An 8,304-nucleotide genomic window follows, 5' to 3' on the forward strand; every position below is an offset into this window, starting at 1 on the left:
GTAATTAGTGATGTTAAACATTTTTTCATGTGTTTGTTGGCCATCCGTATGTCTTCTTTGGAGAAATGTCTATTTACATCTTCGGCCCATTTTTTGATTGGGTTGTTCGTTTTTTTTGATATTGAGCTGCATAAGCTGTATATTTTGGAGGTTAATCCTTTGTCAGTTGCTTCATTTGCAAATATTTTCTCCCATTCTGAGGGCTGTCTTTTCGTCTTGTTTATGGTTTCCTTTGTTGTGCAAAAGCTTTTAAGTTTCATTAGGTCCCATTTTTTAATTTTTGTTTTTATTCTCATTACTCTAGGAGGTGGGTCAAACACGATCTTGCTGCAATTTATGTCAAAGAGTGTTCTGCCTATGTTTTCCTCTAAGAGTTTTACAGTGTCTGGCCTTACATTTAGGTCTTTAATTCATTTTGAGTTTATTTTTGTGTATGGTGTTAGGGAGTGTCCTAATTTCATTCTTTTACATGTAGCTGTCCAGTTTTCCCAGCACCACTTATTGAAGAGGCTGTCTTTGCTCCATTGTATATTCTGGCCTCCTTTGTCATAAATTAGGTGACCATAGGTGCGTGGGTTTACCTCTGGGCTTTCTATCCTGTTCCATTGATCTATATTTCTGTTTTTGTGCCAGTACCATACTGTCTTGATTACTGTAGCCCTGTAGTATAGTCTGAAGTCAGAGAGCCTGATTCTTCCAGCTCCATTTTGGCATTTTTCACAGAACTAGAACAAAAAATTTTACAATTTGTATGGAAACACAAAAGACCTCGAATATGAAAAGCAATCTTGCTTGTATTATTTACTGGCACTGAAAGGGGGCCCCTTGAGTACAGACTCCACTTTGTTCACCGCTGTTCTCACAGCAGTGGAACGCTGCCTTGCACACAGTCGGCCCTCAAGAAGTATACCCTTGCTGACTGACTAGTAGATGGCAGAACTGGCACTCAAACTAGGGCAACCACCCATCCGTGGATGCTGAGGCGTGTCCAGGATGCAGTACTAAAACTGGGAAAGTTCCAGACAAACCAGGAGAGTTGGTCAAACCCAGGTCGACCAATTCTCTGTCCAGTCAGTGCTCCTTCCTCTCTCTTACCCTTGGGATTCCAGGACTATCTCACATGAAGTCAAAGACCTCAGGCTTTACATCAGTGCCTGATACAAGAGAGACATACAACACATTTGTGTGGAGTGAATGAATGAATAAAACAAGTGGCTGCCTTCAGTAGAAGCTGAACAGAGTATCCTTTTATTAGGTCCTTGGTTTGAACCATGTGGCCTGGTTGCTCAGCAACATCATGCCATGGGTCCAACCAGGCATCCTGGATCCTAAGTTGTGAGCTGTACTGAAGTCCCCAGGAAGCTGGCTGTTCGTGCCTTATGTTCCTTCCACTGAGGGTTGCTGGGTCTCAGCTGTCAGCCAAAGGCCCACATTGAAAGAGCCCAGATGGGTTCACAAGGCAGGGTGGGGAAAACTCAAACAGAGAATCTAGAAAAGTGGCTCAGATGCATTAAAAATTTTTTTTCTCCTTGGGAATTTTGTTCCTTCTCATTAGAATGTGGTGACAAATCCTGCAGTCCTGCACATGGGGGGGAAACAGGAGGGATGCAAAGGTAGGTCAGGATGACCTCCTCTCACATCAGCCTCAGAGAGGCTCAGGAGGCCAATGCACATGCCATGGAAAGGTGGAGCAAGTCTGGGGGCCTTCAATGGGGAATGAGAGTAGGTGGAAGGTCAAACAGACTGGTCAGGTAATCAGGCTCTGACCCAAGAGGCAAGGGACAGAACCCTTCTGCTGGGACACAAAAAGACATGTTCAAGGTGTCAGTCTCTGCAGCAAGAGAAGGATGGGTGTTAGAACCCAAACAACCTGTGTTTGAACCCCCAAACTCTGGAGCTAATTAACAAAAATAACTCTTTGTTAATTAGCTCTGCCAATTAACAAAGGTGTGACCTTGAGCAGATTATTTAACCCCCCTAGGCCTCAATTTCCTCATCTGTAGATTGGGATTGCTGTGAGAATTGGAGATTATGGATCTAAAGCACTTGGCATACAATAGGCCTTGCTAAGTGGTTGTTGTCATTATTATCATTACATTACAGGTTTACATCCAAGGGAAAAGTTTCTTGGGCTAAGGATGGTAGGTGGTTCTGTCCCTGGATAATGAACGACGATTAATCTAGCCATGCTTTATGAACTGGCTTTGGCAACCTCACAGCAAGATGGGAGTAATGAAGCCGGTGGTTTGGGACGCCCTCGGCATAGACTGAATAAAAGCTGCCCCACCCTCCAGTACGAATCCCTGACCTTCATTTAGATTTAACAGACTTGAGTTTAACAAGATAGCTATTATACTTTAAATAAATACTGACTGGCAAGAAATGCAAAGTTCACTGTGAATTAGGAATGAGAGAGGCCACCTCGGTTACATCTCTGGTCTATCTCAAGCACAGCTTTGAATAATTAATTTGCCATTTTGACGATGACCAGCCTATTAAGCCAAGAATCCTGCATTTATTAAATGTGAACTTAGTGGCAGACAAACAAAACCTGAGTCAGTAGTTGCCTCGCCAGTTATTAAAAGCTCCTCTCCCTGAGGATTTACATGGGAGGCAGACCACATGGTCTGGGCAGAGGAACTGAGGAGGGACAGGCAGTGGGGAAGGTGATGGAATAGACAGGAGGCTATTGAAAGCCAGACCCTGCTCAGGTGGGAGGTATTACTCTGAGAGTCTGAGGTCAGTGCCAAAGAAACCACTTGGGTTCCCCACCAGTGCTGTACCACCCCTGTAGCAGCTAGCCAGAACATTTGCTTTCTGTTTGAGCTTTCTGGAACTTATTTATTGCTCAAAGATGGGACTCAGAGGCAGGAAACATCATAGAAAGTGGTGGGTATCCTAGCATGAGGACCTCTCACCCCAAGAATAATGGAGAATTGAAGAACACAGCCCTATGTTATAGGTGGCTATGTAGCGCAGATATGAACAGTATGGGTTTCGAAGAGGAAACAATTCGGAAGCTATTGATTGCACATAAAAGCAACCCCAACTCCAAACGGTTTAGGTATTAAGGAAATTAATTCTCACCCAGCAGGAAATTCAGAACTATATAGTTTTCTCAGCTGGGATTAGACTCAGCTGTATATAACAGGAAACAAGTAACAGTGGCTTATATAAAACAGAAGTTTATATTTCTCCCACAGAAAAGAAGCCCAGATATAAACAGTCAAAAGCTGGTATGGCAGCTCCACAGTCAGCAGGGACCCACACTTTCTGTGCTGCCATCTTGAGCACATGGCTTCCATCCTCAAGTTAGCTTCATGAGTACGTAATGGCTACTAAGCTCTAGCCATCATGTCCACATCCCAGGAAGTAGGAAGATAAAGAGGGGCAGGGCAAAGGGCCACTTAACAGCTTATCAGCTACTTGTGTTGATAAGGGAGTCTGGAAAATGTGGCTTTATATCTGGGTACATTGCTACATCCATCAATATAGATTTTCTGTGACTAAGGAAGACGAGGAGAATGGACCCTAGGAAGGCAACTAGCAGTATCTTGAGGCGTCTACGATGGGTTATTTAGTGACTCCCCCCACCATCAGGGACCCAGATTCTCTCCATCTTGGCTCTGCCATCTTGAGTATTGGCCTAGTCCTGAGGTTGGTAGCACGTGGCTCTGCAGCACTTCCGAATGTCTCATCCAGATGTGATAATATCTGGAGGAAGAAGAGGGAAGCTATTCCTATAGCTCTCCTCTGGAAGTAAGAAGACTTCTCTCAAAATCCCATCAGCAGAATTCCAATGGTCAGACCTAGGTCAAGGGGAAAAAGCAGCCTCTCCCCTGGAGGTGAGGGTGAGGTCATATCCCTGAATCACATGGCTTCATGGGGGAGGAGGGGATAGCTCGCCAAATTAAGCTCTGTAGGGAAGGTAAACGGTGTTGGGGAGCTGGTGGGCCTGTGGATGCTGGGTTCAAAGACCGTCTCTACCAATCCTAGCTCTGGAGCTTGGGCTGTGGACCGAATACCTCCAAGCTGGGCTTTCCTCTCCTGTCAGACGGTGATAACAATGACTACCTTGTAGGGCATTGTGAGGCTCAAATGGGATTACGTATGTAAAGTACGTGTGCATGTGATTTTATAGTTCTGTCTGTATGAGCAGCTCCAGGCTCGCTCGTGCTACACAAATAATGCCATAGGTCTTTATTTCTCAGACAGGTTGGATCCTGCTTGAGCTCCCATACACCAGATTGGAAGGAATCCTAGCCATCACACTCTAGAGCCTTCCCAGCCCTAAGGTGAGAGAGTCCAAAAAGAAGGTTCCCCAAACTGTCACTTTCAAGCAGGAAGAAGTCCTGAATCACTCAGTCTCCTGTTTCCATTTCTGCTACTGCTTCTCACCACTTTAAACGATTAAAAGCAAAAATACTCATTGTAACAGTGATGGAGCAGGCCCCCCTTGCCAGACACTCCAAGCGCTCTACATAAACGTGTTCAGTGCCCCTAGGGCTGCTCTGGGTCCGTGGCCCCCTACATGCTGCCTGGTAAGGCTGCCCCACGCCGCCATGGGCGCTGTTCGCCAGCTTCCTGCTCATGCCCACAGAGCCTTTGGAAGTGGGCATCTCCTCGGCTGACCCACTCCCTTAGAGCCAGGCAAAGCCCAGGAAGCCCCTTGTTTAGCGCCCTAGACCCTAAGTTCTCCATGCCCAGTTTTCTCAGGCACCCTCATAATCATTCTCCTCTACAGCCCCTACCCATAGCTCTAGAGGCACTGCTCTTGACTGGACCCAAACATCCACACTCACTGTCCTGCTTCTCAGTGGAAAATGTCCTGCTCTCCGTGTGGAAAACCCACCACCCTCCTCTGGCCATTTTCCTCTTTTAATTCCATCCACCACTCACCACACACTGACAAACACAGGCCATTCCTGCTCCATTATCCCAAACTAGAACTTGATGGCCCCCTAACATCGCTTCCATCCCTCCCCCGTTGTGCCATGGCCATGGGGGGAGGAGGGGAAGGTGGACTGACACCACCACCCTCATAACTGTGATTGACTCAGGTAACTTAAGCCAATCAGCCAATCAGCACTCTCTAGCCTAAGGGACTCAGTAAAGACCCAATGTGAGTCCGTGAGACTAGAGAGATTTTTCAAGGAACTTCTAGGGGAAAACAAGCTTTTTCTATCTCCTATATAATGTGAGGGTAAAGCCTGGAACTGTTGCATCCATTTTGCCACCAAGAGGGAGCCAGGCTGATGTTGTACAAACGGCAGAACAGAAAGCTTGAAAGACTAGACCAGGTGCTTGATGACACTGGTGAGCCCCCAAATCAAACCAGCCAGAAGACCTCCTAATTACTTGGCTTTAAATCAATCTCCTTTATTGTCTAAGCCATTGGGTGGTGGGGGATGGGTCCTCATAGTTAGAACATAAAAGCCCTAACTGACCCCATGAGGCATCCAGAAATGGTCCAGATCTTAGAAAGGCCTTAACCCTCCCTAGTTTGGGGAAGAATAGCTGAGGTCAGGGGAAGAGTATGAGAAATCACCACCTAACCTCAGGACGTAAGTAGGCTTTTGAAGAAGTTCGGCCTAAACCTGAAAGCAAAGAGCTTCTATGAGGGAACTCATTCATTTGTCCATCTATCCACCCATCCACCCATGCACTGAGAACTAGGATTCTAGCCCCTTTAGGTCCCTCCATAGCTCAGCACCAATATCCAGGCTCCATCTTCATCCAAACAGTACCACCTTGCAAGCTTTTAGCCAATTCAGGTAACACCCCTGTGTTCTCCAGAGAAACAGAACCAATAAGAGATAGATAGATAGATATAATTATATATATATAATTTATAAAATTTATATATATATAATAGAAAATTACTCTAGGGATATATTATTATTATAGGAATTAGCTCATACAGTTATGCAGGCCAAGAAGTCCCATGATCTGCCATCTGCAAACTGGAGAACCAGGAAAGCCAGTGGTATAATTCAGTCTGATTCCAAAGGCCTGAGAATCAGGGGGGGTCAATGGTGTAAGTCCTCATCTGAGTCCAAAGGTCCAAGAACCGGGGGCACCAATGTCCAAGGGCAGGAGAAGGATGCCCCAGCTCAAGCAAGCAAGTTCGCCCACCTGCATTGGTGAGGGTGAGCTTCTTTACTCAGTCTACCGATTCAAATGCTAATTTCTTCCAGAAACAGCCTCACAGACACACCCAGAAATAATGTTTCACCAGCCATCTGGGGCGCACCTTAGCCCAATCAGGTCGACACTTAAAATTAACCATCACATCCCGGCTTCTGGCTTGTCAAGTCCCTCTCCCTTCCTTTCCATCTCCACAGCTACCATCTAAGCTCAAACAAGTTCCCATCTTGACTCCCGGCCCATTTGGAGCAGCTTCTTAATGGTAACCTATCTAATCTGCCTTTTGATAATCTGATGCCTTGAAGCATGAATCATTCACTCTAAAGCATTCCCTTGATCATTCTAGTCTGTTCAAAAAATATGTGCTGAGGGCTTCCCTGGTGGCGCAGTGGTTGAGAGTCCGCCTGCCGTTGCAGGGGACACGGGTTCGTGCCCCGGTCTGGGAAGATCCCACATGCCGCGGAGCGGCTGGGCCCGCGAGCCATGGCCGCTGGGCCTGCGCGTCCGGAGCCTGCGCTCCGCAGCGGGAGAGGCCACAGCAGTGAGAGGCCCGCGTACGTAAAAAAAAAAAAAAAAAAAAAAAAAAGTGCTGAGTATCATGAATTTAAACACACCAGAAATACATAGAATTTTTTTAAAAGAAAAAGAAGAAAGTCCTTTCTCTCCAAATTTCCTTTCCCCAAGGTAACCCATTGCTAACAGTTAGCTGCGTCCTCCTGGATTCTTTCCTAGTTATACATATATTTTATACTTTTTTCAAGAAAGCATGCTACAGCTTTATCAAAGTTAGTGCCCTACAAGAGACGGAATGCCCTGAAATCACATAAAAATCCATCCCTACATGGTTCCTTAGGGCCACATTCACTCAAAATAATGGAAATTTAAATTCAACTGCCTGCTGGGGGAGTATTCTGAAGCCCACAACTCCCATTTTTGTCGCTGTTGTATTTCTGCTGCTTCATTCTCTACTAGTTTAATTAGTGAATGGTATCGTCTAAAGCAATACCATTTTTATTCCAGTTATGGCCAGAGGCCATTGTGAATTCACAATATTTTTAATTCCAATAAAACTATCAAGCCTAATGGTCCTGTTCCAGGAACTTCAGAGGTTAGAACACCCAGCGTCTGAAGCTGAAGAGAGAAGGAAAGCTTTCCCTGGGCATCTTAGAAAGAGCACTCTTAGGAGGGCTCTCACAGTTGGGTATGCAGTCCTGGCAGGTCTTGGGACCTTGGTCTCCCAAACATGCCCAAAAGAGCAAACTCAAAGCCTTGGCTTAAAATTGTTATTACAGTGCTGGCTTTGGGAGTATTATTATATCATAATTCTCAATTTGTTGTAGTTAAGACTGAGACTGCTCAACAGTTCTGTGACTGGTCCTAGAGTAGCCAGTGATGGGTGACAGAGCTGCCAGGTCTTGGGCCCTTCTGAGCTGGCTTTCCAACATGGAGGAGGCATTAGGACCAGGTGACCTGGAGACACACTGGCCAGGTGTGCATCTGGCGCCACCATCTAAGAGCTATGCCAACTGAGCAACACACTCAAACTCTCTGAAATGTGGTTTCCTCGTCTGTGAAGGGGGCTATAAAAACCCACCTGAAAGGGTTGGTGAGGATATGTGAGCTACCTGGCTTATTAGCAAGACTCGGTAAATGGCATGCGTTATCAGTCAATCCCCGTTTGTTAGAGATGAGGCTTCTGCCTTCAAATAAGTAGTTTCTGATGATCTCCCCCAGCAACACCCTCAGAAAAGAAAAAAATCACAAGGAAGGGGAGAGTGGCCAGAGAAGATTTATTGACACTGGGAAGGACGCTTATGGGGCTGCCAGGAGGGGAGAGCGACAAGTCTGCCTCTGTGGGGCTGACGTTGCCAGAAGGCACTACAAGGACACAGAGCATCCCTCCCAGACCCTCCGGGACTGGCCACACACCCTGCTTCTCACTTTTTCCTCAACCTCTTGGGGCCCACGGCTGGGCTCCTCTTTCCTGGGAAACACAAATGGTCAGCATAGAAAATGCAGTCTGGATTTGAGCTTGGCTTATACAGGACTGGCTAAATCATTATGCCCCAGGGCAATGAAATACTACCTCTCTCTCTCTCTCTCTCTCTCTCTCTCTCTCTCTCTCTCTCTCTCTCTCTCTCTCTCTCTCACACACAC

The 8,304-nt window shown here is 46.3% G+C and overlaps 1 long non-coding RNA gene across 1 annotated transcript in view; it reads right to left on the reverse strand.

The window, feature by feature from the left end:
- Nucleotides 1-345: 345 nt before the first annotated feature.
- The window catches only part of LOC129392888 (uncharacterized), a 19,321-nt gene continuing 11,362 nt past the window's right edge, over nt 346-8,304 (reverse strand). The window contains exon 3 of the long non-coding RNA XR_008619629.1: nt 346-725. This is a non-coding gene — a long non-coding RNA (uncharacterized lncRNA). The remainder of the gene's footprint in view (nt 726-8,304) is intronic.

Source organism: Physeter macrocephalus, chromosome 16 (genome assembly GCF_002837175.3).
Source record: "Physeter macrocephalus isolate SW-GA chromosome 16, ASM283717v5, whole genome shotgun sequence".
NCBI classification, from domain to species: domain Eukaryota; kingdom Metazoa; phylum Chordata; class Mammalia; order Artiodactyla; family Physeteridae; genus Physeter; species Physeter macrocephalus.